Source organism: Hyperoodon ampullatus, assembly GCF_949752795.1.
Source record: "Hyperoodon ampullatus genome assembly, chromosome: 12".
In the NCBI taxonomy this organism is placed as follows: domain Eukaryota; kingdom Metazoa; phylum Chordata; class Mammalia; order Artiodactyla; family Ziphiidae; genus Hyperoodon; species Hyperoodon ampullatus.
This window is the reverse complement of record NC_136925.1, coordinates 15,875,909-15,893,585: the sequence shown is the minus strand read 5'-3', so window position 1 is coordinate 15,893,585 and position 17,677 is coordinate 15,875,909.

Sequence of the window (17,677 nt, the reverse complement as noted above, 5' to 3'; positions counted from 1 at the left end):
CTCAGGACCAGTGCTGCTCAGTGTTTCCCTTTAGCAGCAATATGACATCAGTAAAAAATACTGCCTCATTAAAGCACATAAGATAATAAAATAGAGCAAAATCAGCACAAATAAAATTCATCATGTCTAAGTTATTGAACCTTTTCTTTTACGTTAAAGATGCTTAAAAATGGCAGGTGCATATACTGGAAATGATGGAGTACCCCCTTATCCCTGGCTAGGCTCCTTCCAGAATCACAGTTGGTTCATTATCATTACCTAGTATTTGTAAAGTGCTCTGAGATTGAAATCACTCCCAAGGTGCTGAGTAGGATGGTCACGCCTGAATAAATCTAATGATGAAAAACATATTTTATTATTTTTTGTGCCTCTTTGAAGGAAAATAAATGTTTACCATGAAAGAAAACAAATCAAGGCAAAACAGCAAACAAACAAAACAGAAAAAGGACAAGTTCAAAGTAAATTGCAGACCAGTTTAAAAGAGACAAAACCCTGTGTTATCTCCATTCAGGCCAGACACAGCAGGTCCTGTTATGCTGAAACACAAAGACCAGACACACTAGGACACCTGTCAGCAGAGGCCACAGTTCCTACAGTCAAAGGAGATACTAGTTAATGGGACGACTTTGGGAACTTGGGGTTTCATATAAAGACAGTTCATGGTATTGTGCATAGAAGTGGTGATAGTTATCATGCGAGTGTCTTTCTGCTATGGTGGTACATTTACTTGAGATCATCATAGCAAATGTGAATGTGATTCTGCCTATGATAACAGGAGAGCTATGTGTGGAATTCCCATACATAGATGGATTGCATTATTGGTGCCAACCTTGACTAAATGATATTCCTTAGTATGTTTTATGATCTTTCACTAAAGTTCCAGTTTAGGGGAAAATGGCAGATGGATGCAATAGAATCATTTGTACGTATTGTAAATGAGGGACCACAATATCCAAATCAACAGCAAAGATGAGAATGAATATAAATGAGGTGATTAATAATATACTAAATATAGTGGCCTTTGTCATATAGCTTCATGTATTTCGTAGGACCTCATTACAACGTTTGTTGACCCTAGATACTTTTGCCTTTGTGGGTCTCTCTCTCGCTCCCTTTCTCTATATATAGATAGATCGATAGATAGATAGAGATAGATATACATATAGATATCTATACATATAGATAATATACATTATATCATAATATAATTATATATTATATATTAAATATAATCCAGGCTGTATGCATTATTATAATAATATTCATTATTATTATACATAGTTTTCCTTTGGTTTTAAAAATAAATTAAAATTAAAACATTTTCACGTGCTTGTAAAATTACCATGGGTAATGCTTAGGCAACTGTGCTTACTGTGTCTGATGGAAAAGTTGTCACTGGTGTTTATAACCATTAATAACATCAACAATTCTGTGTTCATTCAGATTTCTCTAATTCTATATTTTTGATATATCAAATTAACCTTAGTAAAATATAGGCAACTGATTAATTAAAATTCATAGTATGAAAGTGCTCAGAGTAAATTACATATATGGGTTTAAGCACTAAAATAATGATTAAAGCTATCAAATCTACATCCCTCTTTTTATCCACAGTGTCCAAAAATATATGGAAATAACAAGTATTTTATGTATTCTACACTCCGCATGTATCATCTCTCAACCAAATAAATGAACAATGGAAATTGCTATACTAGTCAAGACACGACATGCCCAACAACATATGTGGGCAGGATATCACTCATGGAAAAATTCCAAAACTGCCCACATCACCCTGTAAAGTATAAATGAGGAGCTGAATGAATGAGAAATGACAGCTCATATGTGATCTGACAAAACTGCACTGATAGAAATGACTTAGGAATATTGAACTTATTTCATTTCTGCCTTAGTAAAAGTATCCATCAATGAGATATGCTATAGGTAAGTTAGTTAAGCTAGAAACTCCTGGAATCTAGTCTTTATGATGAAACGCAGTAAGCTCAGCATTTTTTCTAGACTATGAAATGTTTATTTAAAATTATCTGTAATTTTGGCTTCTTACAAGTTCTACCATACATTTTCTGAATTAAAATGAATATGTGAATTTCTATTTAATGTATATGTTTAAGTTTGACAAAATAACACTTACCTCCTAGGAAAATTGTGAAATATGATAAGAATATTAAATAGGTTAAATATAAATTGACCTAATGAAGATTGGTTTTGTTGTGGCAAGATTACACAAAATGGGATAGTTATTTTAGGCCACAGCTTCTAGAAACAGATAAATAACGATTATTTGATTTCCAGCATACTGCCTTTCTTTCAAAGAACTCAGGGAAATATGTTCACATATGACCTGTGTAAAATGGTAACAATTTACGTTCTTTCAACTGTGAACAACAATCACACAGAGACATTTGTAAATTTACATGAAATGGAAAACAATTTCAAAGCAGTCAACTAAAGCACAATAAAAATTACACAGGCATCACAGCATTGGGAGAGGGATAAAAGTGTGACTTGACAAAAAAGAATCAGTTTGTGCATAACCCTGGCTGAAGGGGCTGGTGCCCTGAAAGGCAAAAAGCTATCTGTAGGCAAATGGCAGTGTAGATTGATTTGCTAACTCAGCCTTCAATAAGAAATGCATGTGCCCAGGGTTGCAGTGTTATAAAGAAAGGTCCTGACTCTGTGGGATAGGTCACCTGCATGCTGTTCTGTGCCAGATCATAACAGCTAACGTAAAATAATTTGGCCTGTTTTCAGCAATTTATTTAATGACAACATAAATTGTATTCTTTTGTATATCTTTTTTACCCCAAATGTAAAAGACTTCTAAAATATCTATTGTTTTTGAAATCTAATCAAGCAGCCATTCAGGTTTAAAATGAAATGACCAATTAAAAGGACGGAAAATAAAAGACTAAATATCTTTAGGGGAGTGGCCAAGAGGGTGGATTAGAAAGACCCTGAGCTCACTTCCTTCCGCAGGCACACCCAAATTATAACTATTAACAGGGCAACTATTGATGAGAAGGACCTGAAGACTAGCAGGAAATATTTTCCACACCTAAAGACATAAAGAAGGAACCATAAGAAGATAGGTAAGAAGGATGGAAACGTGGTATAGTCAAGATGTATACCTGCAGGTAGTTGACCCACAAACAGGAAGATAATCACAACTGCAGAGGTTCAACCCAAGGAACAAGGGATCCAAGCCTCACATCTGGCTTCCGAGCTTGGGAAGTCTAGCTCCCAAACATTTGCAGGGATTGCATACAGGAGAGCTGGAGGGCTGTAGAAAATAGACTTTGCTCTCAAAGGGTGTACACAAAACCTCACACACTCCATTTGAAAGAAGCCTGGGGCAGACACACTTGTTGATCTTGGAGCGACTCTAGGGGGTAACCGGGACTCCCACTGAGGACACAGATGTTGGCAGTAGCCATTCTTGAGAGCTTATTCTACCACGAGAACATTGGTATTGGTAAGCACAATTTTGGAATCCTCCCTCTAGCCCATTAGTGCTGGGGACTTTCTTAACCACCAGCCTGTTGGCACCAGTGTCTGTACCAACCAGCCCAAGCCGCCAGACATGTGGGGATCTACCCACCAACCAGCAGGCCGACACAAGTTCCAGGCTCCCCAGGACTCCCAGGAAACCCCTTGGGGACTCAGAATTGCCAAGCAGCAGAGTGGGACTGGCCTCGGGACCCTAAGAACACACTGCCAGCCAAGGCAGAAACCAGCATCTCCCACCAGCAGGCTGGGACCTGCGTTGGGACCCCCCAGGCCCCATAGCCATCTATCCCAGAACTTGGAACTGGCCACCAGCAGAGCAGCACCAGCCCTAAGCCTTGCTGCCAACTGCCCCAGGACACAGGGCCGGCACCAGCCCTGGAATCCCTGGGATTACTGCCTGTCATGCTGCTCTGCAGCCCCACCCACAAACAGACTGGCAGCTTCAGCATGAGGCAGCACCTAGCAGCAAAATGTGCGGGGCCCCATCCCCAACTACCATTGTGCTCACATCAGTAGGCCTCACCACAGAAGAAGGGGCCACTCAGCCTACATAAAAGGCACCCTTAGATCATATAGGTCTTGTGACCAGAGGAGTGTGCTGCTGGGCCCCATAGAATGCCTCCTACATAACACCACTTCTCCAAAGCTGGGAAAAATAACCAAATTACCTAATACAAATAAATATAGAGAAGTAGACAACAGATGGATATGTTCCAAAAGAAGGGGACAAGACGAAAACTCAGAAGAAGAGTTAAGCAAAGTGGCATTAAACAATCTACTCGAAGGGTTCAAGGTAATGATCCTAAAGATGCTTAACAAGTTCAGGAAAAGAATGGATGAACACAGTGAGAAGTTCAATAAACAGAAAACATAAAGAAGAACCAAGCAGAACTGAAGAACAATGAGTAAATAAAAAAAATAAACTGGAAGGAATCAACAGCAGAGTAGAAGACAAAGAAGAATAGATCAGTGAACTGGAATATATAGTGTGGAAATCACTTAAGCTGAGTATAAAAAGGAAAAAAAAAGAGATGATGACAGTTTAAAAGACATCTGGAATAACATCAAGAGTACTATCAGCTGAATTTTCAGCAGAAACTGCTGGACAGAAGTGAGTGGAATGATATATTTAAAGTGATAAAAAAACAAACAAACAAACAAACAAAAACTATAAACAAGAATACTCTACCTGGCAAGGTTATCACAAGAAATGTTACAGTGACTCCATTAAGCAGAAAATAAAAGTTTACACCTAGAAGTGAAGTGAGTGCTTCTCAACATTTTCATCAATTCATTCTTTTATTCAACATGTTTTTATTGAGTGCCTGCTCTATGCCAGGCACTCTTCTGGAAACCTAAGGAATATCAAGGAACCAAACAAAATTTCTGCCCTTATCTGGTTTACATACTAGCAGAAGAGAGAGTAGAGTACATCGTTTGGTATATAAAGGGCTAATAGTGCAGCAAATAATAATAGTTGGTGCTCTGAGATAGGAATTGGGGCTACTCACAACCTGAGCACCTGAGTCCACAGGCGCACCCACACCAACACCTACGGGCCATGGGGATGAAGTCTCAGTGCAACAGTAGGGACCAGATTGAGATGCAGACAGTAATGTTATGTTTTGAGCTCCCTGAGAAAGCAAAATTTTCAATTAAAGGTTGTTTTAGAAGAAAGTTTTGCTTTTTCTTTGTAAATAATTCAAGTTGACTTTGAATTCATTTACGTTCTTCACCTGATGAGCTAAGTTGTTTCCCGATCCCCTGCCAAATTTTGAAATAAAGATTCTTTAGGCCTCGTCCCTAAATCAAAACAAACCCTTGTTGTGGTAAGTTCAGAACATGTTGAAATGTGTTCTTTAACTTGAAAATTTCTGAAACAGTTTATTTGTCAATTTACCTTTTCAGTTTAAGAGAAGACTTTTAAAACAAATCAACCCACTGTATAGTGCATGGAACTCTACTCAATATTCTGTGATAACCTATATAAGAAAAAATCTGAAGAAGAATGAATATATGTATAACTGAATCACTTTGCTGTACATCTGAAACTAACACAACATTTTTAATCAACTATACTCCGATAAAAAAAAAAAAGCAAACAAACAAAAAAACAGGGCACAACCCTGTAGGACTCTCATCACTAAGCAATCCCATTTGTCTAGTTACTGGTGAGGACAATTCAGCAATAATATGCATAAAGAATAAAGAGTACTGTAGTACATCCTGTCAATCTAGATCCTTTACAAAGCATTTAGGTTATTATCTGTGCTTTGAAGTTGTTGCTGGAGGGGCCACCCAGTGATTTATTAGCTCTAATTGTCTGACATACAGCAGATGAATCTTCAATTAGCCCACACTGGTGGACTCGTTATTCTATTTAAAAACACTTTCAGGGAAGAATGCATCATAGGCAAAAATGCATCAAAAAGACAAAAAAAAAAAAATTCACATGCTTAAAAAAATATATTTTATACATATGCAAACCTTTCATAAACTAAAATTTACTTTCCCCTTCTTAAGTTCAGTTCTACATTTTCCCCGGCTTTTATAGTAACACATTACCCCATGATTTAATCAGTTAATTGAGCTTTGATGAGTAATAAAAAAACATAAAACAAATAAATGAACAAGAGAAACAACAAAAACACTTATTTTTTTCTTCTTTTTATTTTACTCTATTGCTAAATTCTGATATTTCTGGTGGTCCAAGTGTTAGGAAAACAATCTGTGAGAGGAACATAGAACCATGTCAGTTTTAAGCTTTAAAGTTCAAAATATTCATATTTGTGATAATATTTAGAATGTTTTATTTACATTTATAAATATGATATAGTACTTTTATTTTTTAATATTTTTAACATCTTTATTAGAATATAATTGCTTTACAATGGTGTGTTAGTTTCTGCTTTATAACAAAGTGAATCAGGTATACACATACATATATCCCCATATCTCCTCACTCTTGCATCTCCCTCCCACCCTCCTTATCCCACCCCTCTACGTAGTCACAAAGCACTGAGCTGATCTCCCTCTGCTATGTGGCTGTTTCCCACTAGCTATCTATTTTACATTTAGTAGTTTATAGAAGTCCATGCCACTCTCTCACTTCGTCCCAGCTTACCCTTCCCCCTTCCCATGTCCTCAAGGCCATTCTCTATGTCTGCATCTTTATTCCTGTCCTTCATCTACATTCTTCAGAACCGTTTTTTTAAATTTTATTTTATTTTTTTTTTAGATTCCATATATATGTGTTAGCATACGAATTTGTTTTTCTCTTTCTGACTTACTTCACTCTGTATGACAGACTCTCGGTCCATCTAACTCACTACAAATAACTCAATTTCGTTCTGTTTACAGTGGAGTAATATTCCATTGTATATATGTGCCACATCTTCTTTATCCATTCATCTGTCAATGGACACTTAGATTGCTTCCATGTCCTGGCTATTGGAAATAGAGATGCAATGAACATTGTGGTACATGACTCTTCTTGAGCTATGGTTTTCTTAGGGTATATACCAAATAGTTGGATTGCTGGGTCATATGGTAGTTCTATTTATAGTATTTTAAGGAATTTCCATACAGTTCTCTGTAGTGGCTGTATCAATTTACATTCTCACCAAGAGTGCAACAGGGTTCCCTTTTCTCCACACCCTCTCCAGCATTTATTGTTTATAGATTTTTGATGATGGCCCTTCTGATCGGTGTAAGGATATACCTCATTGTAGCTTTGTTTTGCATTTCTCTAATGATTAGGGATGTTCAGCATTCTTTCATGTGTTTGTTGACAATCTGTATATCTTCTTTGGTGAGATGTCTATTTAGGTCTTCTGCCCATTTTTGGATTGGGTTGAGTTTTTTTTGGTATTGAGCTACATGAGCTGCTTGTAAATTTTGGAGATTAATCCTTTGTCAGTTGCTTCATTTGCAAATATTTTCCCCCATTCTGAGGGTTGTCTTTTTGTGTTGTTTATGGTTTCTTTTGCTGTGCAAAAGCTTTTAAGTTTCATTAGGTCACATTTGTTTATTCTTCTTTTTATTTCCATTTTTCTAGGAGGTGGGTCGAAAAGGGTCTTGTTGTGATTTACACCACAGAGTTTTCTGCCTAAGTTTTCCTCTAAGACTTTATAGTGTCTGGCCTTATGTTAAGGTCTTTAATCCATTTTGAGTTTATTTTTGTGTACGGTGTTGGGGAGTTTTCTAATTTCATTCATTTTTTTTTTTTTTTTTATGGTACGCATGCCTTTCACTGCTGTGGCCTCTCCCGTTGCGGAGCACAGGCTCTGGACGCACAGGCTCAGTGGCCATGGCTCACGGGCCCAGCTGCTCTGCGGCATGTGGGATCTTCCCAGACTGGGGCACGAACCTATGTCCCCTGCATCGGTAGGCGGACTCTCAACCACTGCGCCACTAGGGAAGCCCCTAATTTCATTCTTTTACGTGTAGCTGTAGAGTTTTCCCAGCACCACTTATTGAAGAGATAGTATTTTCTCCATTGTATAACCACGCCTCCCTTGTCATAGATTAGTTGACCATAGGTGCATGGGTTTACCTCTGAACTCTCTATACTCTTTCATTGATTTACACTTCTGTTTTTGTGACAGTACCCTACTGTCTTGATTACTGTAGCTTCGTATTATAGTCTGATGTCAGGGAGCCTGATTCCTCCAGATCCGTTTTTCATTCTGAAGATTGCTTTGGATATTCAGGGTCTTTTGTTTCCATACAAATTGTGAATTTTTCTGCTCCAGTTCTGTGAAAAATGCCATTGGTAGTTTGATAGGGATTGCCTTGAATCTGCAGATTGCTTTGGGTAGTATAGTCATTTTCACAATGTTGATTCTTCCAATCCAAGAACATGGTATATCTCTCCGACTGTTAGTAACATCTTTCACTTCTTTCATCAATGTCTTATAGTTTTCTGCATACAGGTCTTTTGTCTCCTTAGGTAGGTTTATTTTAGGTATTTTATTCTTTTTGTTGCAATGGTAAATGGGAGTGTTTCCTTAATTTCTCTTTCAGATTTTTCATCATTAGTGAATAGGAATGCAACAGATTGCTGTGCATTAATTCTGTATCTTGCTACTTTACCAAATTCATTAATTAGCTCTAGCAGTTTTCTGGTAGAGTCTTTAGGATTCTATATGTATAGTATCATGTCATCTGCAAACAGTGACAGCTTTTCTTCTTTTCAGATCTAGGATACTTTTATTTATTTTTCTTTTCTGATTGCTCTGACTAAAACTTCCAATACTACGTTGAATAATAATAGTTAGAGTGGACAACCTTGTCTTGTTCCTGATTTTAGAATACTTCCAATTTTTCACCATTGAGAACAAAGTTGGCTGTGGGTTTGTCATATATGGCCTTTATTTTGTTGAGGTAAGTTCCCTCTATGCCTACTTTCTGCAGGGTTTTTATCATAAATGAGTGTTAAATTATGTTGAAAGCTTTTTCTGCATCTATTGAGATGATCATATGGTTTTTATCCTTCAATTTGTTAATATGATGTATCATATTGATTGATTTGGGTATACTGAAGAATCCTTGCATTCCTGGGTTAAACCCCATTTGATCATGGTGTTTGATCCTTTTAATGTGCTGTTGGATTCTGTTTGCTAGTATTTTGTTGAGGATTTTTGCATTGATGTTCATCAGTGATATTGGCCTGTAGTTTTCTTTTTTTGTCACAACTTTGTCTGGTTTTGGTACCAGGGTGATGGTGGACTCGTCAAATGAGTTTGGTAGTGTTCCTCCATCTGCTATATTTTGGAAGATTTTGAGAAGAATAGGTGTTAGCTCTTCTCTAAATGTTTGATAGAATTCGCCTGTGGTGCCATCTCATCCTGGGCTTTTGTTTTTTGGAAGATTTTTATTCACAGTCTCAATTTCAGTGCTTGTGATTTGTGTGTTTATATTTTCTATTTCTTCCTGGTTCAATCGTGAAAGATTGTGCTTTTCTAAGGATTTCTTCCATTTCTTCCAGGTTGTCCATTTTATTGGCATAGAGTTGCTTGTAGTAATCTCTCATGATCCTTTGTATTTGTCCAGTGTCAGTTGTTACTTCTCCTTTTTCATTTCTAATTCTATTGATTTGAGTCCTTTTTTCTTGATATGTCTGGTTGATCAATTTTATTTATCTTCTCAAAGAACAAGATTTTAGTTTTATTGATCTTTGCTATTGTTTTCTTCATTTCTTTTTCATTTATTTCTGATCTCATCTTTATGATGTTTTTCCTTCTGCTAACTTTTTTTTTCTTCTCTCTCTAATTCTTTTAAGTTAAAGTTAGGTTGCTTATTTGAGATGTTTCTTTTTGCTAAAGGTAGGATTGTGTTGCTATAAACTTCCCTCTTAGAACTATGTTTGCTGCATCCCATAGGTTTTGGGTTGTTGTGTTTTCATTGTCATTAGTTTCTAGGTAATTTTTGATTTCCTCTTCGATGTCTTCAGTTATTTCTTGGCTATTAAGTAGCATATTGTTTAGCTTCGATGTGTTTGTGTTTTTTACATATTTTTTCCTGTAATTGATATCTAGTTTCATAGCATTGTGGTCGGAAAAGATTCTTTATATGATTTCAATACTCTTAAATTACCAAGGCTTGATTTGTGATCCAAGATACAATCTATCCTGGAGAATGTTCCATGAGCACTTGAGACTGTTGTTTTGGGATGGAATTCCTATAAATATCAATTACATCTATCTGGTCTATTGTGTCATTTAAAGCTTCTGTTTCCTTATTTATTTTCATTTTGGATGATCTGTCCATTGGTGAAAGTGGTGTGTTAAAGTCTCCTACTATGATTGTGTTACTGTCAATTTCCTCTTTATGGCTGTTAGCATGTGCCTTATTGTATTGAGGTGCTCCTATGTTGGGTTCATGAATATTTACAACTATAATATCTTCCTGGATTGATCCCTCAATCATTATGTAGTGCCTTCTTTGTCTCTTGTAATAATCTTTATTTTAAAGTCTGTTTTGTCTGGTATGAGAATTGCTACTCCAGCTTTCTTTTGATCTCCATTTGCATGGAATATCTTTTTCTGTCCCCTCCCATTCAGTCTGTATGTGTTCCTAGGTCTGAAGTGGGTCTCTTCTAGACATAATATATACAGCTCTTGTTTTTGTATCCATTAAGCCAGACTATGTCTTTTGGTTGGATCATTTAATCCATTTACATTTAAGGTAGTTATCAATATGTTTATTCCTATTACCATTTTCTTAATTATATCAGGATTGTTGTTGTAGGTCTTTTCCTTCTCTTGTTTTTCCTGCCTAGAGAAGTTCCTTTAATATTTGTTGTAAAGCTGGTTTGGTGGTGCTGAATCCTCTTAGCTTTTGATTGTCTGTAAAAGTTTTAATTTCTCTGTAGAATCTGAATGAGATCCTTACTGCGTAGAGTAATCTTTGTTGTAGGTTTTTCCCTTTTATCACTTTAAATATGTCCTTCCACTCCCTCTTGGCTTGCACATTTTCTGCTGAAAGATCAGCTCTTATCCTTATGGGCTATCCCTGGTATGTTATTTGTTGTTTTTCCCTTGCTGCTCTTAATTTTTTTTTTGTATTAAATTTTTGATAGTTTGACTAATATTTGTCTTAGCATGTTTCTCCTTAGATTTATCCTGCATAGGACTCTCTGCACTTCCTGGACTTGATTGACTATTTCCTTTCCCATATTAAGGAAGTTGTCAACTATAATCACTTCAACTATTTTCTCAGTCCCTTTCTTTTTCTCTTCTTGTTCTGGGACCCCTATAATTGAAATGTTGGTGCATTTAGTGTTGTTCCAGAGGTCTCGGAGGCTGTCCTCAATTCTTTTCATTATTTTTTCTTTATCCTTCTCTCTAGTCTTTATTTCTACCTTTTATCTTCCAGGTCACTTATCCATTATTCTGCCTCAATTATTCTGCTCTTGATTCCTTCCAGAGAGTTTTTAATTTCATTTATTGTGTTGGTCATCATTGTTTGTTTTCTCTTTAGTTCTTCTATATCCTTGTTAAACGTTTCTTTTATTTTCTCCATTCTATTTCCAAGATTTTGGATATCTTTACTATCATTACTTTGAAGTCTTTTTCAGGTAGACTGCCTCTTTCCTACACTTTTTTTTTTTTTTTTTTTTTTTTTTTGGGCTGGTGGGTTTTTACCTTGCTCCTTCTTCTGCTCGTGATTCTGTGTCTTTACATTTTGCTTAACTTACTGTGCTTGTGGTCTTCTTTTCACAGGCTGCAGGTTCGTAGTTCCCATTGTTTCTGGTGTCTGTCTCCAGTAGTTAAGGTTGGTTCAGTGGGTTGTGTAGGCTTCCTATTGGAGGGGACTAGTGCCTGTGTTCTGGTGGATGATGCTGTCTTGTCATTCTGATGGGCAGGACCATATCCGGTGGTGTGTTTTGGGGTGTCTGTGACCTTATTATGATTTTAGGCAGCCTCCTGTCTTGCTATTTGTTTGTCATAGGTGTCAAGCACTGTAGCTTGCAGGTTGTTGAGTGGAGCTGGGTCTTAACATTGAGGTGGAGATCTATGGGACATCTCTTACTGTTTGATAGCACGTGGAGCTGGGAGGTCTCTGGTGGACAAATATCCTGAACTGGGTTCTCCCATCTCCCAATAGACACAGGCCTGTCTCCTGGCTGGAGCGCCAAGACACTGTCAGTCACACAGCTCAGAAGAAACGGGAGAAGAAAAAGGAAAGAAAGAAAAAATAAAACAAAAAAAAATAATTGTTAAATATAAAATAATAAATAGTAATAAAAAAGAAAAAAAAAAGAAAGAATGAAGAAAGTAACCAAACCAAAATACAAGTCCACCAATGATAACAAGCATTAAAAATTATACTAATAAAAACAATAAAAAAAATCAAAACAGAAACAAAAATAGACAGAACCCTAGGACACTTGGTAAAAGCAGAGCTATACAGACAAAATCACACAAAGAAGCATACATGTACACACTAACAGAAAGGGAAAAAGCGAAAATATATATATATATATATATATTGTGCTTTCAACGTCCACTGCCTCAATTTTGGGATGATTCATTGTTTATTCAGGTATTTCAGAGATGCAAGGTACATCAAGTTGATTGTGGAGATTTAATCCACTGCTCCTGAGGCTGCTGGGAGAGATTTCCCTTTCTCTTCTTTGTTCACACAACTTCTGGGGTTCAGCTTAGGATTTGGCCCTGCCTCTGCCTGTTGGTCACCTGAGGGCTTCTGTTCTTCGCTCAGACAAGACTGTGTTAAAGGAGCAGCTGATTAGGGGGCTCTGGCTCACTCAGGGTGGGAGGAGGGAAGGATGGGTATGGAATGAGGGGCTAGCCTGCAGTGGCAGAGGCTGGCATGACGTTGAAGCAGCCTGAGGTGCACCATGTGTTCTCCCTGGGAAATTGTCCCTGGATCATAGGACCCTGGCAGTGGAGGGCTGCACAGTTTCCTGGGAGGGGAGGTGTGGATAGTGACCGATGCTTGCACAGAGGCTTCTTGGTGGCTGCAGCAGTAGTCTTAGCATTTCATGCCCATCTCTAGTGTCTGCGCTGATAGTTGTGACTCACGCCTGTCTCTGGAGCCCGTTTAGGCAGTGCTCTGAATCACCTCTCCTCACACAACCTGAAACAATTGTCTCTTGCCTCTTTGGTAGGTCCAGACATTTTCCTGGACTCCCTCCTGGCTACCTGTGGTGCCCTAGCTCCCTTTAGGCTATCTTCACGCAGCCAACTCAAGTCCTCTCCCTGGATCTGACGTCCAAAACCAGAGCCTCATCTCCCAGCCCCCACCCACCCCAGTGGGTGAGCCAACAAGTCTCTCAGGCTGGTGAGTGCTGGTAGGCACCAATCATCTGTGGGGAACTCTCTCCATTTTGCTCTCTGCACCCCTGTTGCTGTGCTCTCCTCCATGACTCCGAAGCTTCCCCACCTCTACCGCCCATCTCCTCCAGTGAAGGGGCTCCTAGTGTGTGGAAACCTTTCCTCCTTCACAGCTCCCTCCCACTGGTGCAGGTCCCATCCCTATCCTTTTGTCTCTGTTTATTCTTTTTTCTTTTGCCCTACCCAAATATGTGGAGAGTTTCTTGCCTTTTGGGAAGTCTGAGGTCTTCGGCCAACATTCAGTAGGTGTTCTCTAGGAGTTGTTCCACATGTAGATGTATTTCTGATGTATTTTTGGGGGGAAAGGCAATCTCCAAGTCTTACTCTTATGCCATCTTGAAGGTCTCCCATGATATAATACTTTTAGATAATAATTTATGCTTTTTTTCTATCCCCCCATCAAACACTTCCTCCATTTCTGCTGGAAGCAAGTCTCCATTCTCCTTTGTAAATAAGGAAGTTGTGGCAGGGTCTCAAGTAGAAATCACCTTTATGTACACATTTTCTCACCTTCTGATAAAGCGTTTGTCCGTTAATGTCCCTGTGTCCTAGAGGGTGAGGAAGGGGACACCTCTGAGAACAGTGTACTAATTAGGGACAATTTATTGACCCTGGAGAAAGGATCCAGACCCTTGGAACCAAGAGACAGGACAGACCCCTGCCAAGGGAGTTGGTACAACTACAAAATCAATGAGCATCTCAAGTTGCCTATTGTTTCCATTACATTTGGGTTGCCAAGGGAACTCTGCAATATTAAATCCAGTACATCTTGTATTCTCCTGAGTGGTCTAGGTTTCCTGTGTTTCCTCTTCCTATTTTATTTTAAACCAATGACCATAAATTAGTTAATTAATATTAGTGATTGTGAAAAATCTGCCATATTCCTAATTACATAGGAAGTACCTCTAATTACTCACATTGCTATATTATATTAGCTGTAAGTTTTACTTTATGTTGGTTTTAAGTTTGAATGTATTTTGTTTTATTAAGGATGTGTCTTTCTACCTCTTGTTTGCTTTTTTAAAAAAATTGGAATGATTTTAACAGTTAACTTTTAAATATGTTTAAAATTACTATTTGTGTTTTTTCTTCATTTGACCTACTGGCATGATGCATTAACTAATAGAATCATTTTTATTTCAACATGCAAGTTATTCTGCTGGATACTACTTGTTAAAATATTTGATATAAAAATAATTTACCTCTATCTGTAAGACATATTTGCCTGCATTTTTTTATTATTAACACAACAGTTTTATTTTTATAGCTAAATGTGAATGTTTCTTGATAATTTAGATAATGTTTTAAATTTAAAAAATAGTAATAAAATGATCATGCCATTTCACTGGCATAATTCATGCTTCATTTTCCCTTTGAGAAGACTCACTGATGACACTGTAGTTCTTTGCTGAAAGTGTTAAATTGAAATTAGATTGAGAAATTCTGAGGTACTCAAACCTCAAAATGCCAATTTTATTAGAAATATTGAAGGGAAGGGAGCTGGGCAAGTATATCACACTTTCCCTAGCACTTTGTTGAGAGTAGCAAAGCAGTCTTTACATGTTAACAGAGTGTGAGCACATCACATCCATGTATCACAAAGGAGCTGTGAAAAAGCCCCTGTTATCCATGTCCATACAGTTATGGAGATCATTTTTAAAAATATAGGTGGAAAAATAGTACTTTATACAGAACAAAATTTTGTCTCTGTGTCAACAATGACTGTGAAATAATAAATCATGCAACATGAATATCTCCAAGACATAGAATTCTGGAATAAAAAAGACCAATCTCAGGTACTAGCTCCAAGGAACATCAACTAGCCAATCATCCACTTAGCATGAAAATAACATAATTTTCAACCTACAGTGGATACTGAATGCTTTGATACAATCCATTTTGAAAGATAATTAGATACATAATTGTCTAAACAGACTATATGCAAGTCAATAAAGCTAGACATGTCATTCCACTAATATATTTTTACTATTTTTCTTTGTCAGTTTGCTATGATTTTGGTCCCTCACAATGCTATTATTTCCCAAAAGAGTGCCACTGGACCATGAGATGTTTTCTAAACAAGTAAAACAATTTGAATCACAACTGACTGAACTTCACTTATGAGGGAGATGCATCATACATAAGAAATGCATTAAACTTTTCATGTACTCAAGTAAAATAAGTTTTACTATCCCTATTGTTTCTCATCTATTCTTCCAGTAAGCTTGCTTCTATTATTTAAAATGTCAAAATAAAAAAAAATATATCTATTTAATTTTCTTTCATATATATATATATATATATATATATATATATATATATATATATGCATTCTAGTGTGGGGATATATATATATATATATATATATATATATATATTAATCAATAATTAAACTTTTAATCTTCATTCATTTATTCAATCAACATTCTTGAGCAACTACCTTGTACTAAACGCTATTCTAGGTGCTGAGGATATAACAGTGAATAAAGCAAACTCCTTACCCTTATGGCACTTAAATTCTAGTGTGGACAGAGTGAAACCAAACACATCAATATATTTGATTGCTGAGAATTAAAACAGCAAGGGGAAGGTGAGTGAAGGGTATGTTGTTAATGACAGTGTTAGTGTTATTTTTGAAATAGATCCATCACAAGCCATCTCTCTGTTAAGGTTACCCTGATGCAAGCACCCAAATGAAGCAGGTAGTGATCAGGTGCTTATGTTTGGTGTGCTTGAGATCTGCAGGAACATCAGAGCCCAGGAGCTTGACCAAAAACACACTTGCATGGAGTTTGCACTCTAGTCTGGGGACATGTAAAAGAGAGCTAAAATAAATACATTAAAATGATATACAAGGTAGGAATAAATACCAAGATGAAATTAAACAGATACATATAATGAGAGGGCAGGTAGAGGGTACTACTTCTGCATGCAAAATCAAGGGTCTAACATAAAATTATATTCTATCTGAGACCAGAAGGAGACAGCCATAGAGAGACCATAAGGGTAAGAATTCTTGAAAGAGGAACAGCATGTGAAATAACACTTATGTAGGAACAGGAAGAGGCCAGTGTTTTTAGAGTACACGTGGGTAGAGTGGTGTTGATATTAAGTGAGCTGAACAGCAGAGACAAGATGACATCAGTTCTTACAGACCATGGGGAGAGTTCAGATTTAATTCTAGGGAAACTAAGAAGCCCGTGGGGACATTTATGTAAAGGAAGTAACATAATCTGACAAATATTTAGGGAGGGACAGCGCTTCAGAAAATTGATTTTGGTGGAGAGGAGTGACAAGAATGGAAGCCAGAATACCCTTCTGGAAAGCTGTTTCATGAATCAGGAGGGGAATCCGGTGGTTTAAAGTAGATGTTAGTTGTGAAGACAAAACGAAGTGAATGGATGTGAGACATATCTTGTCACTAGATATGACTGGACAGGTTGCTTCGTGAAAGTCCATAAAACTAGAATTATCACAACCAAGCCACTAAATGAATGTTTTAGGTGAAGGAGAAAAAAAGTGTCCAAGATGATTCTAAGGCTCTTCTCTTGTGTGTCTGAGAGAACAGTGGTGTTTCATAACTGAGAAAGGAACACCAGTTTGATGGGGGAGCAGTGGTATTACAGGAGGTGTTCACTATTTGGAAAACCAGTAATCAGATGGGAACACTATGTGTTGACAAAGTGAAAAATCAAATCTTACATCAGAGAACTGAACGTCATTAGCAAATTCCAAAATGTGGTAATTGCCTGACTCAAAGGAGTCATGAGAATATACTACTTTGAGAAGGAACCCAAGAGTAAAGCTCTGGGGAGCCTGGACTTTCTAGGGCTGGGTAGAGGAAGCCAGAATGAACCAAAGAGAAAAGCTTGACAGAGACACCATGGAGAAAAGACAAGGTCAGCCCAGAGGAGAAGGGTTAAGATAAGAAATGGTAAGAAGTGACCACAAAGGAAAGCTACTGTGTATTTAAAAGATGTTTTTCTTTTCTCATTTTTATTTGAGAATTTCCATCTAGCCCTGTGTTCTTTCTATTGCTATAACTCCATGTGTATTTTTCAAAATCCTGAGAAAAATGAATCTCCTTACTTCCTATTCTTATTGCATTTAAAATAAAACATAAATGGTTATAAAATCAATGAAACCACATTAAAGAAGGAAAAATAGGACTGAAAATAGAATAGAACAAAAACTCTTATAATTCATTTTTTTCTGGAAATGAGAAAAATACATATCCCAAAGGCTTTATTTCATGATTTTTATGTCCCAATGACACTTTTTAACCTTCTCTG